We start from the raw sequence: 24869 nt of genomic DNA, 5'->3' as shown, positions 1-24869 counted from the left end.
TATTAAAATGTAGGAAGACTGACAACCAGTATTGTTAAGGAAGTATAACCATGGAAACTTTCACACTGATGATGAAAATGTCAACTGGTTACAGCCAATTTAGAAAACCCACATTATCTACTAGACTGAAGATCCACATGTCATTTCACTAAGCAATCTCACTCCTAAATGTTTACTCTACAAAATGTGTGTTCCTATGCAAAAAAAAAGGACATATAGAAGAACGTTCAGAGTAACCTTATTCATAATAGCCCCAAATGTCCTCTCAGAGCAGAACCTATATATATATAAAAGGCTAACATGCAAAATGTCCCCTTGGGAGTTCGACCAGGAGACCAGGAGTTCGACTGCTTGCTATGACGTGCGCTGACCACCAGGGGTTGGCGCAGAACATGGTGTGCGACCAGAGGTGGCGGGGCACTGAGGGAATTGCAAAGTGGCGGCCCGCGAGTGGGGGGAGATGGGGAGGTGGGGAACCTGATCGGTCCTGATCGCAGGCCAGGCCTAGGGATATAGTCATACAGCTATTTAGAAAGGCATTCCCTATTCCAATGTACAAAAATGAGAAATGACTACTATGTGAAACATCAGGGGGTGGAAGAGGCCAGAACCAAAGTGCACATACCATATAATCCCATTTACATAAAGTTTAAAAATAGATAAAACCAAGCTACAGTATTTACTGATACAAACACAAAGTGGCCGAACTAGAGAGAAAAGTGAGGAAATGATTACAGTCGTCAGGAGTGTGGCTTATTTGGGTAAAGAAAGGAAGCAAAGCTTGGGAGGTTGCAGGAGGACACTTCAGGGAATGGTTCTACCTCTGGACCTGGATGGGGGTTACAAGATATTCACTTTGTGTGGTGAATCAGCGACACCTGTTTGTTTTGTATACTACTATTTATGTACATTACATTAAACAATAAAAAACGTTAGCCTGACCAGTTTGGCTCAGTGGATGGAGCGTCGGCCTGCGGACTCAAGGGTCCCAGGTTCGATTTCGGTCAAAGGCATGTATGTACCTTGGTTGCGGGCACATCCCCAGTAGGGAGTGTGCAGGAGGCAGCTGATCGATGTTTCTCTCTCATTGATGTTTCTAACTCTTTATCCCTCTCCCTTCCTCTCTGTGAAAAATCAATAAAATACATTTTAAAAAAACATTAAAAAGGAAACAAAAGTATTGTACTAGGCAGCGCTTTTGAAGTTGCTTTTTGCAAAACTACATCTTGGAAACATTTTCATTGTGTTCTACCTCTTATGGCCTCATAATAGTTCCTTGAATTGATTATTTAACATATTCATTTTATGGAGACTTGCTTCTAGTTTTTTTAAATATAAGTAATGGTTTGCTAAACATCTTTGTAAATATATCTTTTCAAATGTTCATGATAGTTTCTTTTGGCAAAATCATAGAAGTGAAGTTATTTAAATAGAGTGTATACATTTTAAAGATTTTTTTTTAAAGGTCAAATGTTGCCAAATTGTTGTCCAAAAAAATGACAGACTAGATTCTCATCAGCATTGTAGGAGAATGCTGATGTTCTCCATCCTCAATGTTGGGTATTGTTATTCTGTTAACCTTTTCCAGTGTGATCAATCTCCCATCACCTCTGCTTCCTCACCCCCTTGCAGATGCCCTTCTCACCCTGCCCAGACTCCAACTCCCTGGGAGGGGCCTCTGTGCATCATCAGGCTGTCATTCATGCTGCTGCCCTCCTCACCCACTTGGCTTCTGACATTTCACCTGGGACTGCCAATGTCGCTCCCCATGCCCCCATCTCCTCCTCACCCTGTCAGACTGATATCCTATATGCTGGGTGGACCTACTCCAACCCCACCCCTCACATTAACCACACTCAGACCTGCCTTGCTCAGCCCAACTTCATGATCTAATGATCCATAGACCAAATTGTTCACTAGGGAAAGGAGAAGGAGAAAAATGCAAAGAGATATTTTATACATTTTAAGTGAAAAAACTTTATAAATAATATGTTTCAGGGGAATTTGTATATGCGCAGAAAAGCATTTGGACATGCAATGCCAAGATGGTCCACAGTGGCTGTTGCTGGGAGATTGGACCATTTGTTCCTTTTCTTGCTTGTCTCAATTTTGTGTTTTTTTTTGCCCTCTTCCTCTTCCTCCGTGTCTTCTTCCTCTTCTTTAGGAGGGGAGGCCATGAGCATAATTTACTTTGGTAATAAGAAAAATAACTGGAAACTTTATTTTTAAATATATAAAAGGCCTATAAGTAAGCTCAAAGTTTTTTCTTCCTGGGTAGAGGGTAACTAAAAAAGTATATTCTGCCCGGCCGGTGTGGCTCAGTGGTTGAGTATCAACCCATGAACCAGGAGGTCAGGGCACATGCCCGGGTTGTGGGCTCGATCCCCAGTTAGGGGATGCAGGAGATAGTCAATCAATGATCCTCTCTCATTGATATTTCTCTCCCTCTATCCCTCTCCTTTCCTCTCTCTGAAATCAATTAAAAAACCTAAAAAACAAACAAACAAAAAGACCATATATAACAAAAGGTCTGGTTTTTAGGATGACCTGATTTATTTTTATTTTTTTTTTTACTTAAAACAATTTCTTTCAAGAGAACAAATTTGAGATATCCTAAATTAAATTACAGTGATCCGGAGAATGGGAGAGAGACGGGGAGGTTAATCAGTTAACACAGAAAACCAACAAAAAGATTGCTCTCATTCTCAAATGTATGTTGACACCCTGAATTAACGTTCCAGAGAGCTAGTTCAGCCTTATCTAGAAGAATAGCCATCACCAGGTGCAACAGCATCCTTCTTACGCTGAACTTTCGGGCCTATTTGCCCACGACCAATGCAGAAGCAGTAAACACTCCTTCCTGAAGGACTATGCACGTATCCCAGAACTTTCTCTGCGTCACCTCCTCCTGCCCCTTTATCTAGAGCCAGTGTAAATTCATTCAAATCAGCCCTGACTGGTTTGGCTCAGTGGATAGAGCGTTGGCCTGCGGACTCAAGGGTCCCAGGTTCGATTCCGATCAAGGGCATGTACCTTGGTTGCGGGCACATCCCCAGTAGGGGGCGTGCAGGAGGCAGCTGATGGATGTTTCTCTCTCATCGATGTTTCTAACTCTCTATCCCTCTCCCTTTCTCTCTGTAAAAAAATCAACAAAGTATATTTAAAAAAAATTCATTCAAATCAACTTACATCTTTCTTCTCCAAACTCATGGTATAAGAGAGCCTGTCAATCCCGAGCCCATGGCCATATTTGTCTTCTGCATCTAGCCCTGCTGCTGCTGCTGGGTGAGACTGCACGCGCCACGACCTGCTCCTTTTTCTGGCCAGCATATAACTCAATAAACCCTTTCTTTCAGAAAAAAAACATTTAGCCTCGGAGATTTTTGTTGAACACTAGTAGCATATGCAGATAATAATGCTGCTCATTTCATCTGTTAATTGCTTGAATCTGAGGATAACTGACCTCTGACATTTTCCCAGCTAGTGTATTGATTCACTAAGAGAGAAATCATTTCTCTGTGCTGGGCAATGTGGAGAGTGAAAGAAAAGTAAGGAACACATTTCCTGATCTTATTTTACACTCTCAGGTGAGTGAAAAGTTGCTAACATTTTCAGCTGCTTCAGGTTCCACTGACGTGAAACTAGCCCCAAATTGAACCCAGCTAAGAGCAATCTGTCTCTTTACATTTGCACGTGGACGCTGGCGGGATCTGTGTGGTTGATGGTAACTGACCTGTTGTAGGAATCTACACACATGTAAGTGCTTTGTGATGTGTCCTTGTACCAATGCAGCTCTGTCATGTTAGTTGCATACAGAGGTTTTTCTTGATCCAGTTACTTCTGGTAGCATTAATTTTTCATTTTGCACATGGCTGTTGAAAACAGACTCCATTTATATGGATTTATCCCATGAAGTCATACTTTTTCCTCTTTGAAGCCTTTACCAGTGGAAGTTTTATTTCGTTGTATTAGTGATTTTGGCCCCAGGAAGCTTTTTCCCACTCTGACTGGTTTCTGAGTAAGCCTGCTTGGGCCTCCTTGGAGTACAGCTGTGGAGATTATTGGCCAGTCGCAAAATTTTTCTTATTACTGTATAAAGGGAACCAAATGTGTAACCCTCTTCGGCTTTTGGCTCATATTTTTTCTAGTTCTTTTGTTTGGTTTCATTTTTATCCTTATGTCCACTGACATTATTTTAATGGGCCATTTTCAGGGAGATTAATTATACCCGTGGCACATCTGCTTTTCCATTTGAAAATTTCTTCTGTGACAGGATTGGAAAATAATAGAAAATAGTTCAGCCAGCTACCTTAGTTACCAAGACAACAAAGCGAAGAAATAACTGGCTACTTGGCTTTTCTCTCTTTCTCTGCCTACCTTCCAAATACAGTAATCGCCATCCTAAAATCTATCATCTGTTTGAGATCACTAGTTGAGTAGTTACTGAATTTTTTAGCAAGAGTATTATGTGCTCTGATTATAATCTGAGAACAAAGAGATGTTTGTTTTTTCTTCAAGTTTTCCTTTATTTTAAAAAGTACACAGGCAATAATATATTTATACATTTTCAGTATAAGAACGTAAAATGTTACAGAAGTATATAGTGTAAGAAGTGTTTCTCTTTCCAGAACACTTATCTTGACCAATATCAACATATTGTAGTGAATATGATTCAGTAAGTTGGCTCAGAGTGAATTTAAGGACAGCAATGTATTCAGACAGTAAAACTCACATGTTAAAAATATGCGTTAAAAATTTTTAAAAACTTAAACCCCTTAAAATTTATATGAGCAATATGTGTTTCTTGTATGAAATTCAGTACAAAACAAACAAGCAAAAATGAATACGTAAATTACCCACAATTCCACATTCACCACCACTAATACTTAGTTTAATTTTAAGAGCAATAATAATGGCTAGCCTTTATTTAACACTCCTTTTGTGCCAGCCCTATGGTAAGAGCTTACATGCTTGAACACACAACCATTTTTTGGGCAACATTTGGAATATTCATTTCTGATGCTTTCTTTCCTCCTGTGTATAGACATTTAGAAAAAAATATGTAGTTATAATTGTATATAATTATTTAGGAATTCAGAATTTAAAAAAATTGTTTTTATTGATTTCAGAGAGGAAGGGAGAGGGAGAAAGGGATAGAAACATCAATGATGAGAGAGAATCATTGATCGGTTGTCTTCTGCATGCCCTCTACTGGGGATCAAGCTCATGACCCTGACATGTGCCCTGACAGGGAATCAAACCATGGCCTCCTGGTTCATAGGTTGCCGCTCAACCACTGAGCTACACCTGCTGGGCAAGATTTTTTCTGTGATGCTATATATTATTTAATGTCTTTAAAAAGTATCCTCCTACTGGTTGTCTAATATTTCATTGAATGCATGCATGTATATAATTCATTTAACCATATCCATATTGTTGCACTTTTATCACTTCTACTTTTTCCTATAAAGGTTTTTATGTATTATTTTTTTAGTTGGATTATTTCTTAGAATGGATCTATCAGAAATGAAATTACTGGCCCAGGATAATGAATAATTTTAGAGCTCTGGAATATATTTTCAAATTGCTTTACCAAAGAGTTGTGCCAATTCCTATTGCTATAAATCATTATATAATAACACTGGGAATTATGTTTCCCACTGTCTTATAATTTGATAGAAGTAGAGTGATAGTGTATATTTAACTTGTTTCTCTTTAATAATGACAGGGTTTAATAATTCTGTTTAGTATTATTTCCTTTTTAAGTAAATTGTTTATCTGTTGTGATGCATTTTATCTTAAAAATGTATGTTTTTAAAATTAAGGATAACATATGCTTATTATAAAATTAAAACAGTGTTCAATTCACATAAAAATAGAATCTCCTATCTTTTACTATATCTCCTTAATATCATTCCCCGAGGACTGGTTTAGTATGTACATCTCCAGACCTTCTATAAAATTTAGGAGTTAAGCTTTCTTTTTTTTGTGTGTGGAAATGAGTTTGATAGGAGTTCTTTACGAAGCAAAGATATTCACCTTTGTCTTTTGTACTGTTTGTAACCTTTAACTGTGCTTTTGTTGCCGTTGCAGTCACATTTGCTGATCTTTTCCTTTATGCTTAAACAAATTATGTTCATTTTTAAAAGGCTACTTTATTTAAAAGGCTCAATAAATGCTAAGTTCTTTTTTTCTGCTGGTTTTCAGTATGGTTTTTATTTTGGTATATATTGTAAAGTGTTTGTACTTTGCCAGTACCCCACTCTTTTGATTGCTGAAATTTTGTAATAAATTTTTAAAATATGGTTTGTTGATTTTTAGATAGAGAGTAAGGTAGAGGGATAGAGAGATGATGGAAACATCGATGGGAGAGAAACATCATCAATTGGCGGCCTGTTACACACCTCCTACTAGTGACTGAGCCTACAACCTGGGCATGTGCCCTGACCAGGAATTGAACTGGTGACCTCTTGGTTCCTGGGTTGACACTCAATCATTGAGCAACACTGGTTGGGATGTAGTAAGTTTTGAAATGAAGTGTGAGAACTTCCAACTTTGTTCTTTTCCTAAAGAGTAATTTGGTTATTTGGGGTCCCTTGAGATTCCATATGAATTTTAAGTTGGATTTTTCTATTCCTGCAAAAAACATCACTGAGATTTTGATAGGGATTACATTGAATCATAAATCATTTTGGATTGTATTGTCATCTTAACCTTAACAATATTAAAATTTCCATTCCAGTAATACAAGATGTCTTTCTGTTTATTTATTATGTTTTCTTTAATTTCTTTCAAAACTGATTTATAATTTGGTGCACAAGTCTTTTGCCTCCTTGGTTAAGTTTATTTCAAGGTGTTTATTCTGTTTGATGCTATTGTAAATGGAATTATTTTCTTAATTTCCTTTTTAGATCGTCCATTGATCATGTATAAAAATTGAACTGATTTTTTGTGTGTTGATTTTATATTCTGAAACTTTGTTCTAACAGGTTTTTGTGTGAATGGACTCTTTCAAGTTTTCTACATAGAAGATTATGTCATCTTCAGAAAGGTAATTTTATTTCTTCTTTTCCAATTTGGATGCTTTCCCCCTGCCTAATTGCTCTGGGAGAATTTCCAGTACTGTGTTGAATAGAAGTGGCAAGAGTGGGCATGCTTGTCTTGTTCCCGATTTGGGGGTAAACTTTCAACCTTTCATTATTAAGTGTGATGTTATCTGTCAGTTTTATGTATATTGCCTTTATCGTGTTGAAGAAATTTTCTTCTGGAAATTGGAAAGCATTCCAAAGAATTGAGAAAGCCAATATCTTCAAGGTGGTTGGAAAAAGTCTTATTGTTTTAGTAGCGTTATCTACTAAGTGGTATTATTTCAAACCAGAGGTGGTGCTGGTATGAACTGGTACAACCCTTTGGTAAAGGCAGTACATTCAAGAGCTCTAAAACTATTCATAAGCTTGAGCCAATAATTTCATTTCTGGTAAATCCATTTTAAGAAATGGATTTATTGTAAATATACAAGGAGCTTTATGTAAAAGAGTAGAAAGAAAAGATTCTGCATGTATTTTACAGTCTCATGTCATAATTGGAAAAATTGAAGTACTAGTAAAAGCATGGATTTGTCTATAACTATAGAAAATTAAAGTTTAAGCTTTGTTACCAGGACAACACAGAGAAACTCAGGTGATTTTCTTCACCCTACATCCACACCCCTTTGTGAAGTAAAACATTAAAAAAATCAAATTCAGTTATTACAAGTGTTTGAATGTGATACTGTGGTCAGCATTGTTTTGGTAGCTCACTAAGATTCTATATTAAGGAGCAAAACGAATTTATTTGGCAAGAAATGAAAGTGAAGTAGATATGAAAAAATTAATTCCAGTGTGGGGTATCTAAGTGTTATTTGCATCAGGAATGCTCTAGAACAGTGGTTCTAAAATAGGGTGGTTTTTGTCCCGAGGGACATTTGACAATGCCTGGAGACATTTTTTCATTGTCATGCCTGGGGGTGGGGGTAGGGGTGTGCTACTGACATCTAGTGGTAGAGGCCAGCGATGCTGCTAAACATCCTACACTGGCACTGGACAGTTTCCCATTGCAAAGAATTATGGGCCCAAATTGTCAATAGTGCTGAGGCTGAGAAACCAGCTCTGAAAAAAGTAATCAGTATACGTAATTATACTATCACAATCATTAACTTACAAGGATGAGGAGATGAAAAGAAATAGATTCTGACTATGCTATCACTATGCATGCGATAAAGTCACAAATGTGTTAAATTTGAACTGCACAAAAAGAGAAGAGTCTGATATGTGGATAATCTTGTAGCAGAGACACATTCTATTATCTACAAAGAGCTCTTATAATTCTACACCCTCCACTAAATTATTCTAAGAATATAACAGAAAACTAGGACTACTGCGAAATAATAAAAATGAATTAGCATCCGTTTCCAAATAGATTTGCATGAAATATGTTATCATAAGAGGGGTTTTTAATACCTAATGTTATTAGGTAATATTTGATAAATACTAAGTAATATATAAAAATAATTATATACATTCATATTTTATACATATGAATATTATGAATATGATGATAGAAGTATATATAAGTAATGATTTATTAAATGCTCACCACCCAATTTATGAATTAGAACATGATCAATACTGTGGGCTATTCCTGAGTTCCATTCCTCTGCTTCTCTCCAAGAAGAATTCAAAAATTAACTATATTGAATTTTATACTATTTATCATTCCTTTGTCGTTTTTTAAAAAAATATATTTTATTGATTTTTTTACAGAGAAGAAGGGAGAGGGACAGAGAGTCAGAAACATCGATGAGAGAGAAACATCGATCAGCTGCCTCCTGCACACCCCCTACTGGAGATGTGCCTGCAACCAAGGCACATGCCCCCGACCGGACCCAAACCTGGGACCTTTCAGTCCCCAGGCTGACGCTCTATCCACTGAGCCAAACCAGTTAGGGCTCCTTTGTCTTTTAAAAATAGTGATATCATGTGTACACATCCCTAAATTATATCCTGTTAGTTTTGTTATTTTCTTATGTAAGAATGGTATAATGAAATTAGTCTTTTATGACTTGCCTTTTCCAATCAACACTAATCATCTTATCACATGTAGTTGTTATCATTTGTGTTACTGCTGTGTAATATTTCTTTGAATAATTATTCCAAACTTCATCTTTCTTTTCTTGTAGGGGAGAGTGCGAACGCAGTCCCCCACTACCACACTTTATGCAGTTGAGTTTCCCACATTTGGGGAAATCGCAGGGGTCAGCACATCCGAAGTACGATGGATAAGCCTCGTCCTGGGAAAACCACCTTCGTGATTATGGTGTCTCCCCTGCCAGGTAAGTATTCCAAACTGTATTCTGCGATTGCTATACATTTGGGTTTGATATGGTTGAATTGTACTCTCCCAGATTCGTAGTTGAAGTCCTAACCGGCAGCACCTTGGAATGTGACCAGATTTGGAGACATAATCTTTTTTTTTAATATTACAAATAGGGTTTTTTATTTGTCACCACTGGAAGTCTGAATTTTGAACAGATTCTTGGGTTGGGGGCTCATATCTATCCACTGGTTCAACTTTAACCCTGTCTTCCAGTAGCTTTTCCAGAATTGTGACCATCCTTCACCATGAAGCTCCATGAGTTCTCCCAATTCAAACTTGGGCTTCTTCAGCAGTTTGACTTTTCTAACAAAGACAAAAAGAGCAGATACTAGATTGGGAAGTCTTTTCTATGTCTCTTCCAATGCGACCTGAAATCAATTTATTGACCACTTCTTTCAAGTCATTTGTCTACACCTCTTGGGTCATGATTTCCATCATGGCACATTCTTTATTTCCTTGTCTCCCTGCAGCAACCTGTGCTGTCTGTTCTAACCTATCCGTAAGTTTGCCAATTCTCTTTGCAGCTACATCTGTTCTGCCATTTTACCCATCCATTGAAGCTTTAGAGTTAATGATTATATGTTAAAGATCTATTTGATTATTTTAAAAGATTATTGGCTCATTTCTATGCTTTGTTGTGCTCTCATTGCTCATTTTGTACTTCAGTTTTCCCTCTTCATGCAAATTAATTTAGTATTCTGTGTCTGATAATTCCAGTACTAAAGTTCTTGGAGTTCTAAGTTTATTGTTTTTGAGCTTTTGTTCACGGTGCCTAATTTCCCTTTGTGTTTGGTGATCTTGCACTGTGAGCTCAGATTTAGTTTATTTTGTTTTATTTATTTATTTACTTATTTATTTATAGAGAATGGAAGGAAGTGGGAGGGACACACAAAGAGAAACATCGATGTGAAAGAGACACATCAATTAACTGCTTCCCGCATGCGCCCCGAACAGGACCAGGGCTTGAGCCTCTGCAACCGAGGTACATGCTCTTGGCTGGAATTAAGCCTGGGTCCCTTCAGTCCACTGGATGGCACTCTATCCACTGAGCCAAACTGGCTGGGGTAGATTTTGTTGATTTTAATCACTTGGAATTCTGAGGGCCTAAATAAAGGATGCTTTCTTAAAGAATGTTCACCTTCTGTTGTGTATCAGAAGGTGCTACTAAAGGGAGACGACTTTAGCTCCCTTCTGAAGACCCAGCTTTATGTGAGACGCCGAGATTTAGCTGCCAGACCGTGTGAGCTTAAGGATTGTGGAATTTTCTATTTCACCTTTCAGTTCTATCAGTTTTTTTACTTCATGTATTTTAAACCTCTGTTGTACAGTGCATACATGTAGGATTGTTTTGTCTTCTTGGCAACTGACTCATTTATCATTATGTAATGTCCCTCTGTATCCTGGGCAATACTCCTTGTTCTGAAGTCTACTTTGATATTAATACAGCCACTCCTACTGTCTTTTGGTTAGAGTTTGCATAGTACATTTTCAAGTTGTTTTTTTATAATTAGCATATAATTGGGTCTTGCTTCCTTTTTTATTATTCTAATCTAATAATTTGTCTTTTAATAGATGCTTCTAGAGTTAATTTTATTGTATGGGATTTATACAAGAGGGACCTAAAATTCCTAAACTGTAAATTTTCAGTAGCCTTATTAATATAATAATTTTTTAATAATTAGAATGAATCAAAAATTACTAAATCACTCCACAATGTAAACGTTCTAAATGTTGCCTAGAATTATTTAGCTCCAATGGCTGCATGGGTTTTGGACTCTGGTGGCTCAGCCATTGATTTGCTCTGCGACCTCCAAGCAGATTAGATTCCTAAGCATTAAATCCCTAAAAGATGCTAATTTCTGACCCCAACCCCTGTCACATTAAACAGTTTAGAAACCCAAGGATGATGTGAAACATTAAAATTTTTTTTTGCTTTCTTAGTTTACTACTAGATCAACAAATGCAATTTTCATACATTTACTATCAGAGTCATGTATTTTTAAATCTTTCTACATCCTTCAAATATTGGGCCTTTGCAATTTGGATACTCTAGAAAATAAAATAGAAAGTTAACAAAAATGTCTCAGTATTCCCAGTTTGCATACATATTATTTAATTGATGTGAAACATATTTTTAAAGATAGAAAATTATTAGTGACTTTCCAACACATTTTTTTTTTTCCTACAGGGATCTCTCTCTCTCTCTCTCCTTTTGTTTTAATAAGTTGTCTTTGAATCTTTCCTTGGATGAAGTTTAAGAGAGTCAGGGCCTCGCTTGTACAAGAGTTAGTGGCAGCTTTGAATCACTTTCCAAAATGCCTTTAAAAAATTAATTATTTTATTCAAACATTACATGTATTTAAAAAGTGAACCTATCAAATGTATAGCTCATTTTTTTGTATAAACTGGACACACATATAACCAACACTCAGGTAAAGACACCAAATGTTACTAGCTCCCCTGGAAGTGAATATTATATGGACTGTCCTAATACATTAGTTTTGCCTGTTTTAGAACTTTATATAGATGACTGAATTGTATAGTATTTGCTATTTTGTGTTGGAAGTTTTTCATCTTTTTACTTTCATTCTGTGTGTGTTTTTTATTTTAGGCAGGTCAGTTGTAGACAGCATATATATAGGTCTTGTTTTCTTTTTTTTTTATTGAAGACATTTTTATTATAGAAAATTTTAAACATACTCAAGAGTAGAGAGAATAGTGTAATAAATCCTCATGTTCTCATCACAAAGACAGTTTGCCAATCTTATTTTATCTATCTCTTACAGTTTCTTTCTTTCTCTATTTCCTGAAGCATTTTAAAGCAAATCATAGATAGCAGATCATTAAACTCATAAATCCTTCAGTATGTAAGTAAATCTTTTAAAAATTACATCTAATAATCCTTTCTTAGTCCCATTCCCTCGTTATTAGATTAGGAAACTAAGAGGGTTAGTGATTTGCCCAAGGCCATATAATTAGTGGCATAACTGGAGTGAGAACCCGAGTGCTCTAATGCCTAATCCTGTACTCTTTCCATGTAACATGTTGCCTCTGAAGATTACCTACTTATTAGCTAAATAGAAAAAAAGTAATTAGATTTTTTTGCTGGCATCTTACATCAGACCATCATGGGAGATATTAAATATGCAAATTCCTGGGTCCCCGTCTCAGAGGATCTAATTTCTTAGTGCTGAGGTGGCGCCAGTGGTTTTCTGGAGCCACCTTATACTGGCTCTTGAGAGCCAGCTATTAAATTTTAAGAAATTTTATGAACCAATTACTAAAAGTCATTAAAAATTAAATTATAAAGCATACCATTAAATAAATTATATTCAAAACAAAGGTAAAAATACTCCAAACTCATTACTTCCTTTGGGCTTTACTACACTTTATTATTATCTATGTTCTTAAGGTCATGTTCATTGTATTTGTGTGGTAGAAATCCCACATAATAGTGTGCTACTGTGCATCTTGTCCCAACTGCACCTTCAGTGGTAGCTTGAAATTGGCTATGTGGTATAAAAAGCATTTACACCCTGGAAATTGGCAAATACAAACCAGGTTTGATTTATTTTTTATTTATTGTCCAGACTTAAGAAAGTGATAGAGAAAATGTTAATAATGCAGATGTACCGTGTCACATCTTCACACATAGTGAGTAGTACAAAATGAGGAAAGGTTCTTACAATATTCAAAAGCTATTATACAATGTAGCAAAGAAATCTCTCACGTCATTAATAAATGAGGGTTCACTTTTGTTTTACTCATTAATGTCAATGAAAAAATCCAACCAACAGTCACGTTGAAACTATACTTCATCACCTGCAATCATAGATTGGCTGTAGATAGAGTTTGGCAAAAATACCAAAGCATTCTCTAAGAGTGAATTAACTTTATGAAATTTACAAAAACAAATAAAAAACACATTGAATGTTGTAAATTTCTCAGCAAAAATTATTATATGTATGTATAGATGGAATAAGGCATTTTTTGGTCCTTTTTTTCACCCCTGGGTGAAACACAGGAATCTAGATTCAAATGAGCCTCTCAGGCAGGGGTCCTCAAACTTTTTAAACAGGGGCCAGTTCACTGTCCCTCAGACCGTTGGAGGGCCGGACTATAGTTAAAAAAAAAAACTATGAACAAATTCCTATGCACACTGCACATATCTTATTTTGAAGTGAAAAAACCAAAATGGGAACAAATACACTATTTGTATTTGCATGTGGACCACGGGCCGTAGTTTGAGGACCCCAGCTGTCAGGTATTCTGTGCCCACTAAATTTGGAGAACCACTGTTTTAGCCATTGAACAAAAAGATCAGGATCATTTAGTTAGTCTCCAAAGGTTCTTTCTGATTCTTACTGAAAACAAGAAACAGAATGTGTTCTTTCAACTGCAGAGGCCTATTTTTTTAATTTTAAAGTTAATTTAAAAATAGTTTTAGAAAGGTGTAATTAATATACAATAAATAGCACATATTTGGACTGTATAATTGGCTAAATTTTGACAAAACTATGTTTTGACAAGCCCATCATGACAATCAAGAATGTGAACACATATCCAGCACCCTAAAAAGTGTTCTTATGTCCTTTTAAAAAAAGATAAAAGCCTAAGCGACTGAACAACCGAATGACTGGTCGCCTGGTTGCTATGACACGCACTGACCACCAGAGGGAAGACGGTCAATGCAGGAGCTGCCCCTGGTGATCAGTGTGCTCCCACAGCCAACCTCCTGCAGTCCCTCCCCCGCTGCTGGCCACCCTCCCGCAGCCCCTTCCCCTGGCTGGCCAACCTCCTACAACCCCTCCCCCTGGCCAATCTCCCATGGGCCCTCCCTCTGGCCAGCCTCCCACAGCCCTGATTGGCCTTGATTGCCAGCCATGCCGAGGACCCCACTTCTGCACAAATTCATGCACCGGGCCTCTAGTATGTAAATGTGTGTGTATCTTACCTAATAATAGACAAACATGTGAATTGAGTTTGCACATGTTGCCCCTTTCCCCAGGGAAGGAAGAGGCTGCTGGGGCCCACGCTTCCTAGGAAGTCTCCAGAAAATAGGCTACACTAACTAGCCAATCAGGAGAGTATGCAAATTAACCTAACAAAGAAGGTGGTTAATTTGCATACATAGGCTCTAAGTGGTGGAGGGAAGCCTGATGGCCCGGAGGCTGGCGGAGCAGCAAAAGCCTCATGGCCCTGGGGCTGGCTCCAGCCGGAGCCCGGCCAGAGTGAAGGCCTGGGTGCCGGGTGCTGGAGGAAAACCGGTGCCAGCAGCCAGGGGAAAGGAAGGCCTATTGCACGAATCTCTTCGAGCAACAGGCCTCTAGTATGTGTGTGTATATATATTATTGATTTCAGAGAGGAAGGGAGAGGGGTAGAGAGATAGAAACATCAATGATGAGAGAGAATCATTGATTAACTGCCTCCTGTATACCCCACACTGGGGGTCCAGCTCACAATCCGGGCATGTGTCTTGACCAGGAATTGAACCTTGACCTCCTGGTACATAGGTCAACGCTCAGCCACTGAGCCATGCCAGCTGGGCTCTCATGCCCTTTTGTAAGTTTTCCTTTCTACCCCTTCCTACCTACCCCATACCCAAGCAATCACTGATCTTTCTGTCCCTATGGATTAGTTTGCATTTTCTAGAATTTTATGTAAGCGAAAGCATACAATATGTAGTGTTTTTGTTTGGCTTCTTTCATTCAGCATGATTGCTCTGCTCTTCATCCATGTTGTTAAGTGTCTAAATAGTTCAATCTTTCTTATTCTGAGTAGTATTTCAATGTATGGATAGACCACAAGTTCTTTATTCATTAAACTGTTGATGGGCATATGGGTTGTTTCCAGCTGCTCCCCATTACAGGTCACACTGCTGTGAACATTTGTGTACAGATATTTGCTTGGCATATATTTCCTTCTCCTTAGGGTAAGCATCTAGGAGCGAAATGGCTGGATCACGTGGTTGTTATGTGTGTAACTTTAAAAGAAACTGCCAAACTGTTTTCCAAAGTGGCAGAGGCCATTTTTTTTTTCTGTCTTTCTTTTTTGGTAGTGAAAAAGTATGAGTGGTTCTGACATTGGCTTAAGATGTTCATAAGTGCAGTCCAAGCAAACTAGTAATGCAACACCACTCGAATTACATTCTTCAAATAATCACATAGCCTTTATTTAGTGGGAGTGGGAAGAAACTAATTTATAGTAATGAGCATGGGATGGAGTTAGAACCACTTATTTAACTTCATTTGCTGATGATGAATTTGTTTAAATTTACTTTCCATTTTTCTGCAATTCTTTTTTGCATTTCCATTTCCTTTTTTAATTTTCTGAAACGGACAACATTTTAGGAGGTATGTGAGAATGTTTAAAATGTCATTCGCGTCAGTAAACATTATGCCACACATTATTTCAGAATTTCTGCTAAACGCAACTAATTACTATTTGGCACTTATACACTAACAAAATACTCAACAGAAATCGGTGTGTGTGTGTGTGTGTGTGTGTGTGTGTGTGTGTGTGTGTGGTGTTGGTTTTCCCACTCCAGAATGTCATCTATTTCAAGAGTAGTGAGGCCAGTTACATTTTACTCAGGCTAACTGGGGCTATGATTCTGATTTATTTTAGTGAAATGTTAGTCTCTTCTTATAGACAGTTACTCTAAGAAGCTGCCTGCCTGGCCTTTCAATTTCTCTGGCTCTGAGTGGTCCCTCTGAAGGAAGATATCTAAAAACAAAGATTAGGTAGGCTTTTATTATCATATTAATAGACTTTGCAACCCCCAGCCCCAAACTAAAAGGGTAGAGCCATAGTTAATCTCCAGTTAATTGTACCTAAAAATTCAGAGCTGCACCAGGGCTTCTGCAAGAAGATGAGCAGAGGTGCCCTGGCTAGGACACATCTTCCTGTGCCAGTGTGATGGCTTCTTAATCACTTCTAAATGTGATGTTATTTCCCCGTTTTTCTCAGAGTGGGTTGCTTGGTGGCAGGATTGGAAGAGGGGATGAGCCTAGCCAATGCTGACACGGGTTGGATTTTCTGGAGACTTCCTAGGAAGCGTGGGCCCCAGCAGCCTCTTCCTTCCCTGGGGAAAGGGGCAACATGTGCAAATTACCCAGAAGTTTAAGGATGAATACCCAAATCCCTTTTGGTGAAATTCAACTGCAATGTGGTATTGTGAAGTTATTTATCTCTAATCAGCATAATACTCTAAAAAAAAAAACAAAAAAAGAACTGTACACTATTCCCTTCTCCCCCCACCCTGTTTTCTGGGCATTATTCTTTAGTGCATAACAGACATTATGTAATAAGTCTTCAAAAGGCCTTTTATCAGCGAGGGAGCCATCTACCTTTCCCTGCCCAACAATATAAAAGCTCTATCTGGAGGGAAGTTCTGTTTATAGGTCCGGGGACTGGTAGTCTTCCAAGATGCTGGTTAAAAAAAAATTAGGAACAAGAAGTATCTGTTCTGTGTGAAGAAAAAGAAACAAAAAAAGCTTCGCTATTTGGTTAGGTAAACACAGTATGATTCTAGTTGTTGGCTTAATAAATGGAGAATGCATAACTGATGTTGATTATCACCTCAGTTAGAGTACAAAACATGTCATGTGACTAAAGAAAAAAGGAGATGATGATGCAGATGCATTAACATCTAGTTTAACGTTCCATTGTAATACTTCGCTGCACTCCCTGAAAACAATTGTATTTAGAAGGTTAGAAGAACACGTGGCACAGGAGAGGAGCACTGGTTTGCGAGTCAGGTGAGCTAGAGCTGAATTCTGGATTTTTATTATTTTTTCCCTGCAGACATCATTTTTTGAAAGATTTCATTAGTTATCTGAACTCCTTTATCTCAGGCAAAGACATGGGAACGCTAGGGATGTGTCTAAAGCAGTGGTTCTCAACCTTCCTAATGCCGTGACCCTTTAATACAGTTCCTCATGTTGTGGTGACCCCCAATTTCATTGTTACAAATTGAACATAATTAAAGCATAGCAATTAATCACAAAAACAATATGTAATTATATATGTGTTTTCTGATGGTCTTAGGCGACCCCTGTGAAAGGGTCGTTCGACCCCCAAAGGGGTCGCCACCCACAGGTTGAGAACCGCTGGTCTAAAGGGAAAGAAAGCTGGTCTGGGTGTTAATCCTGGCCCCATGGCCTACTAGCTATTAGACCTTGGGAAAGTTATGTAACTAACCTCTCTAAGCCCCATTTAGCAGTGCCTAGAACATAGCAAAAGCCAAAATCTTAATAATAATAATAATAATAGCATTATCATTATTTGAACTAACCAGATGGAAGAGTTGGCCCTTCCGAGAGCTGACTGGCAGCCCCTCCCCCCCACACTTCCCAAAGGGATACAACCAACTTTGGTCTGAGATGTTGCTGTACCTTTAAGGGAGTGTGGGAGTGGGCAACAGGAATTTGGGTGCAAAGACAGTACTATTTTTCAGGTGCAGAGATCTAAGCTACCTTTGCTTGTGTTGTCAAGGTCGGAGCAGGATTCAGTTAGAGAGAAGTATGGCAGGTGGAGGAACTGAAACTGGGAAACAAAACAAGAGGAGATCTGGCTCAGGTCAGAAACACAGGCTTCAAAGCAGAGGCCGTTCGTTCTCAGAGGAAGACTCGTTTCTCCAGAAAACCAAGCTCATCCTTAAAACTGCCCGAAAAAGCAGATGCTAAGGGGAGAGGGTGTAGCTGCTGGAAGGCAGATGCTCTTTAGTGGATACAGATTGAGGGCAGCAGGACCAATGGCACCCCCTGGACTGTGGATCCTATCAGATGACCATATTTGTTTAGGACAAAGTCAGGGCTCAAACACAGCTGGGTCTGCAGTTTAAAGGTCTTGAGGTCCTATAACGAAAATGAGTGGGGGTGGGAGGGGGAAGGAGTGAAGAGAAAGGGGATAGTTTCTGGGGGGAAAAAGTGAACATCTATAATACTTTCAACAATACAGATAAAAAACAAAAACAACTGTTTCCATTTGTAGTTACATTATTTTTCTAATTCATCTCTGATTCGACTCGCCATTATCAAAGGGATATAATGCATTTACCTTATTGCTTGAATTTCTGACGTGGTTGTGATGCTAAGAAACAGTCAGGATTAGTGAACATACAGACCCTGGGCCCCTGTTCACGGCTCCTGGCTGCTTCATTCTGGCTGTTGTCTTCTGGGCCAAGATCGGTGACGTGCTGAATATTCTGTGCATAGTGACAGAGTCACCATTCACATCCCAGAAAGTCCTATGATGTAGTTAACAGCAAACCAGCAGCTACCCATTGTGAAATGTCAGTGTAAACGATTTTATATGATTCCAGTAAAAACCAGAGAAACTTTTTATATTTAGTTAGCAGATGCAGTGTCGTTGTGAATAAATATGCCTTTTGGTTTCTGAAATGTTGATAATGGCTTATCTATAGCTAAAGTAACTTCTTGACAAAACCCATGGGTGCTACAGGATTTTATATTTGTAACCATGACCCACCTCTTGAAGCTCTCTGGCTCCTCAGACACATCTCTGGTTCTCCTGTCTTTCTTACCATTTCTTCCCAATTTCCTTTGTAGAATTCACTTTTCTGTCTTGTTAATTTTAATGTTCCCTAAATTGTGCTCTCAGCCACCTTCTTTCACATGAGATATTTTCACTAGTTGATCTTTTCATTCTTATTTAAGTGATTACATTTTTTTTTCATTTGGGGGACTCCCCATTCTCTCTATATCTCTGGCTGTGACCTATCTAGATCTCTATTTCTAATTGATACCAGACCTCTCCTCTAAAGTAGTCCATAGATATGATAGCTCGGCCATTTTTCACATTGATTTTCATGTTGGCTTAAACCAGGGGTTGGGAACCTTTTTTCTGTCAAGGGCCATTTGGTTATTTATGACATCACTAGGGGCCTGGTGCATGAATTCGTGCATGGGTGGTGTCCCTCAGCCTAGCCAGCGATCTTGGGGCAGATCAGAGCTGGCTGGGGGGAGGGACCATAGGAGGTTGGCTGTGGGAGCGCACTGACCACCAGGGGGCAGCTCCTGCATTGAGCGTCTGCCCCCTGGTGGTCAGTGCGCATCATAGCTACCATCTGGTTGTCAGGTCATCTGGTCGTAGCAGTCGCTTAGGCTTTTATATATATAGATTCTCAGGCCATACAAAGTTATCAACTTAAAAATTAGCCTGCTATATTTGGTCAAACATTTAATTAACTCACCTCTAATACCTTGGCAGGGCCAGACCAAATGATTTTGCCATCCCTATATGGCCCTCGGGCTGGACATTCTCCACCCCTGGCTTAAATCAACCATGATTCATCCCCACATCCTACCCAGAGCTGGGGGCTAGTTTACTGCCCTTTCAGGGCCTTATGGAGGACCTCTCAGAGATGGGTTCTTCAGCAAGCAAGATAAGCTGTTGATTGGACAGCTCACATACACACATTCCCACCTGCTAAAATTCATAGAACAAGTTTCTTATCTGGCATTCAAAGTCCCTCATACTCTAGGCTCAGGCTACTTTATAGCTGTTTACTTTTCTCCCTAAAAGTCCCCTATGTTCTGGCCACTGTGGGTCACCATTTTCAGGACATGCCCAGCCCTTACCCTTCTCAGTTTCACTGGTCAGGCCTTTGTTCTTGGGTACCACCCTCCTATTTTCTCTGCCCATCAAAATCCCACTCATTTTTCAAGATCTCTCTGAAAAGCCACTTCTAACATGAAGCCATCCATGCACACCCAAGGATCTCTCTTTTTATTTTTCCCTTTGAATTTGTGTAATATTGTGTTTGGCTTTTCCTATTAGATGTTAGGTTCCTTGAATTAAAGACTGTGCAGTTATTTTTATAGTTCCCACCATGCCTGGCACACACTCACTGCCTAGCTTACTGTTGTTGGATGAATAATAACTTGACTCAAACATCTCCTGGCTATTTACAAAAAGCCACATCTGTCTCAGCAAGGGAAGCAATACTGGCATCATCTGCTTGGAAGACAAAGTCCCCCTCAGATGCACATGTGTGTGGTTATACACAATGACCCCCTTGCCTGCACAGGCTTTAGGTACTTAGGGAAAAAGGAAAGGAAATACCCTTCCTTGAAATCGGTAAAGTTTGTTTTCCTTATCAGCATCATCTTTGCCTTTCTATGTCTATTTTGTTTTTCACTGGGTATCTCACTTGTTGCGTCTCCTTTAGGCATTTCTTATGTTTGGATCTATTGATTTTTAACTATACTTTCCCTTCCTATCCCCAGGCCATTTTCCCCGTTCAGTGTTAATATTTTATACAGTAGCACTCCTGTTCTAACACCCTTGAGTACACCTTCAACCATCTCATTTCTACTGCTGGCAATGAAGATTCTTACAATAATGGGTACTGTTGAAACATGTTCTCTTATTAATGGAGATCTTATCATAGTGTATATTTATAGCAGTGGAAGGACACCGAGTGGGGCCTGAATGTGGAGAGGACTTTGCAGATATCGTCTTAAATGATAAATGAGCTATTTTTTAAAATAAAGATGCTAGGAACGCTTGGAAAGAAACAATGATAATCATTTAAAATAGTCTATCCATCAGAGTTAAAAACAATTAAAGCTGACGTGAAAGTTAGAGGACCTCTTCTCTGTAAACCAAAGAGACTTGAGTATCCACGGGAAAGGTTTGAGAACCAGTATTCCTGGTTTGCAGAATGTGAGCTAGGGCACACATGGGGGAATGAGTGCAACGACTATAGAAGTAAAAGACAGCGTTTTAAGCTGATCTGTATGGAGCTCTCTGGAATTTATCTCGGGCAGATCCAGGCCACATGTGGATTAGTCTCTTGTGCTTCCCAGCACTTATTTTTCTGTAGTTCTCACTGAAACCCTTTTGTTTTCTTCTTTAAACAAGGGGGTGGCGAAGTTCAGTGCACAGAAGCAGAATGGAAAGTCGAGCTGTGAAGCACCTGGTGTACCTGGTGGTTTTGATGTGAAACCTCAGTTTCACTGTTGACAGCATAGAGCTGTTCCAGTCTCCTGGCATGCCCTCCTCCTGGACTGACCTGGAGAGGAGCAGCATGAATAATGCAGAGCGTCAGATCGAAAACATTATGAACCAACTCATTGATTTAATGTGCATCCTTAAAGATGTCAATGTACAGCATTCAAGTTAAAAGCATCCCTTATTCGGTCAACACATATTAATTAAGCCTGACTATGTTTGAGTTACAGTGCTTATGGAATGAGGTCTTCAACCCGTGTGATTTTTTTCCCCCCTAGAAAAAGAAAGTTTGCCTTTTTGGGTCTAACATTATTTATTTTACTCATTTTAAATGAAAACCTATTTGGGACTACATTGCACATTTTCAAGATTTCTGAAGGAGATTATATGGAACATAATTAGATCCTATCTCAATGACTCACCACTCATCACTCACAGTAGTGCCGCCTTGGCAAGTCTCCATGCGTTAGTACAACAGACCTCTCCCATCTAATGAGCTATACCTCTGACTACACAGCACATTTGCTGTGATCTAAAAACCCAGATAACACCGATTATCAAAGCTATTTAAAGAGTCAACACAACTCGTGCTGAGTGCCTCTCTTAGAAAGTAGAGTAGTTGTGTTTTAACGACTGAGCTTCCCAGCTGCTCTTTCAGCTCCTGGGTTTCTGGCTCAAGGTTCTCCAGGATCCTGGTGAGGCTGAGAAGTCTGACTTGGAACGCTGTGGAATATTTCTGTACTTAAAGTTTAACGCCTATGCAGTATAATTTAAAAGAAGTTATTAAACAAATTACATCTTATAATGTACATATTTTGCATTTTATGAGTGTAAAAGTTTGATACCGTATGTACTGTTTTACAGTATATTTTTATGTGGGCTAACTTTCCTGCCCCAAGGGATAAAATCATTGGCATCAGGATCTTACCTATTTCCAGAACTTTCTATTTCTTCTTTTTTTTTTTTTTTCAATCCTCACCCGAGGATATTTTTCCATTGATTTTTAGAGAGAGTGGGATGGGGAGAGACAGAAAGAAACATCAACATGAGAGCGACAGAGAGACACATTGATTGGTTGCCTCCTGCAGGCGCCCAACATGTGCCCTTGACCAGAATCGAACCCGGGACCTTTTAGTCTGCAGGCTGATGCTGTATCTGCTGAGCCAAACTGTCTAAGGCTCTATTTATTCTTTACTGTTACCACATTACCAGCCCTATATAATGTGCTTGAAAATTCAAATAACATATTCTGATTCCTAAATCATGATGGTTATGAAAAATGTATAACTACATAATGTCACTATCTAAAAGCTAAAATCCATGTAGAAAACTTTTTTTTATAGTAAGCCTTGAAAAATTGTTTTTGTTTTTTTTTTAATGTCTGGAGTTGGTATTCAACCCAGTTTCTCTAGTCCTTTGGTCTTTGAAGTGTAAAGGAACCCTATCTTTTACAGGTTTGACTGTCACTATTCTGCTAGGCATTGCTTTGGAAGGGGACCTGCAGAGTTAAGCTGGTTGGTCTTGTCCCCTCACACATGGCTGTTTCTGTTAATGATGGAGCCTAAGGGTGGCTGACACTGCTTCATAATGAGGGCCCCAAAAGATAATCCAAATAATATCTATTGTGTTCATAGTTTTATCATCTTTTCAACTGCCTTATTTTTTCATGTGCTAATTATTGTCAAGATATACCTAGAGCAGTGGTTCTCAACCTTCTGGCCCTTTAAATACAGTTCCGCATGTTGTGACCCAACCATAACATTATTTTCGTTGCTACTTCATAACTGTACTGTTATGAATCATAATGTAAATATCTGATATGCAGGATGGTCTTAGGCGACCCCTGTGAAAGGGTCGTTTGACCGCCAAAGGGGTCGCGACCCACAGGTTGAGAACCACTGACCTAGAGGCACCAAACCCTTTAGCTAGCACTGGCTTTAGGACTCGATATATATTATTGTATACTGATATGCCACACATTGATATTGCTGTGCTGATATATTAGTATCCTAACTGAAAAGTTTGTTACAAGCCCCTAAAGGAAATATTAATTAACCTTGAGATGATCTCCCCTTTTCTTCTAGATGACAGCAATGGAGACGCTGCAACCTCCTTCACCTTCCCACATGAACCTAGAATCTGAGTTTACCTGTGTGCCCCTGCTCAAGTCCCTTGCCTGCCTTTCATACCAGATTCCCCGCTAAAACCCTATTATGTAGAAATTATGGAGACATCACTGAACAGTGATGGGAGATACCTCAGGAGAGGAAAGAAAACCAATTAATGCTTTACCAATCCACCTATCCATACATGGAGGAGTGGGAATGTTTTGGTGATTGGTGGAAATAGTTGAAGGGGTTACTTGTGTACTTGGGTAGGTTTGAACCTTTACACAGCTCATCACTAACCCCAACCTCCATGTGGCTCTTCCATCTGCACAATAGGGATTGTTACATGATTTGCCCCACCCGGCTGCTGTCAGATGATGTTTGGAGGAAGTGTGGCCAATGACTTGTGGATGCTGGATTAATTATTTATTTATGACCCCCACTACCATGAAACATTTTGGGGGTAGTAACAGAACAAATGTACTTTTCATTCACTTGGTAAACACCAGCTTCTTCCCTCTTCCCCGAAATTCCAATTGAGTTGCTGTGAGGATTTCATGGCACAAGACTGGTTAACTAACTCTTCCAGGTGTGTGGGGTGGGGACAGGGCCACCGGAGGTCCCAGGGCAGCCTGGTTTGGAAGGGGGATGAGCCCAGGTGGGCTGGGGAGTTGGTAGGAAGCAAGGATTTTCCCGCAGGTAAGTAACGGCTTACTGGCTGCTTCAGGACTGCCTATTGCAGCGGTTTTCAGCCTGTGGGTCGCGACCCCTTTGGGGTCGAATGACCCTTTCACAGGGGTCACCTAAGACCATTGGAAAACACATATGTAATTACATATTGTTTTTGTGATTAATCACTATGCTTTCATTATGTTCAATTTGTAACAATGAAAATACATCCTGCATATCAGATATTTACATTACGATTCATAACAATAGCAAAATGACAGTTATGAAGTAGCATTGAAGGGTCGTGGCATTAGGAAGGTTGAGAACCACTGGCCTATTGCCTCAGGACTCCCCCACGTGCCCGCCTCAAGTCTGGTGCCAGGCAGGGACTTAGAGCATTTCGGGGGCCAGGCAGTAGAAGGAGCCCTGCACCAGGTATCACAGGACTGGTTTCTGTCTCTGGTTCTGCTATGGCTCCGCCCAGGAGCCTCTGCCAGTTGCTTCTGCAGAGGCGGAGAGCTGACCTCTTCCATCTGACACTGATTCCTCCCGAGTCCCCGTCATGATACTGAGAACCTGGGATGGTGACACTTCCAAACTCCCTCTCCCTCAGAGGGGTGCTGGAGCACTTACAGATAAAGGCCCTGGAGGCCCCGTGGGTCTGTGCCTGAGCCTGAGCCTATGCCTGAGCCTGAGCCT

At 39.3% G+C, this 24869-nt stretch overlaps 1 pseudogene; it reads left to right on the top strand.

Annotated features, from left to right (window-relative positions):
- The first annotated feature begins 9312 nt into the window (after nt 1–9312).
- LOC102753043 overlaps nt 9313–24869 on the top strand; it is a 161037-nt pseudogene continuing 145480 nt past the window's right edge.

This window comes from Myotis davidii, unplaced genomic scaffold (assembly GCF_000327345.1).
Source record: "Myotis davidii unplaced genomic scaffold, ASM32734v1 scaffold93, whole genome shotgun sequence".
NCBI lineage: Eukaryota > Metazoa > Chordata > Mammalia > Chiroptera > Vespertilionidae > Myotis > Myotis davidii.
The sequence above is the reverse complement of the archived record's forward strand: the minus strand, read 5'-3'. Positions and strand labels throughout refer to the sequence as shown.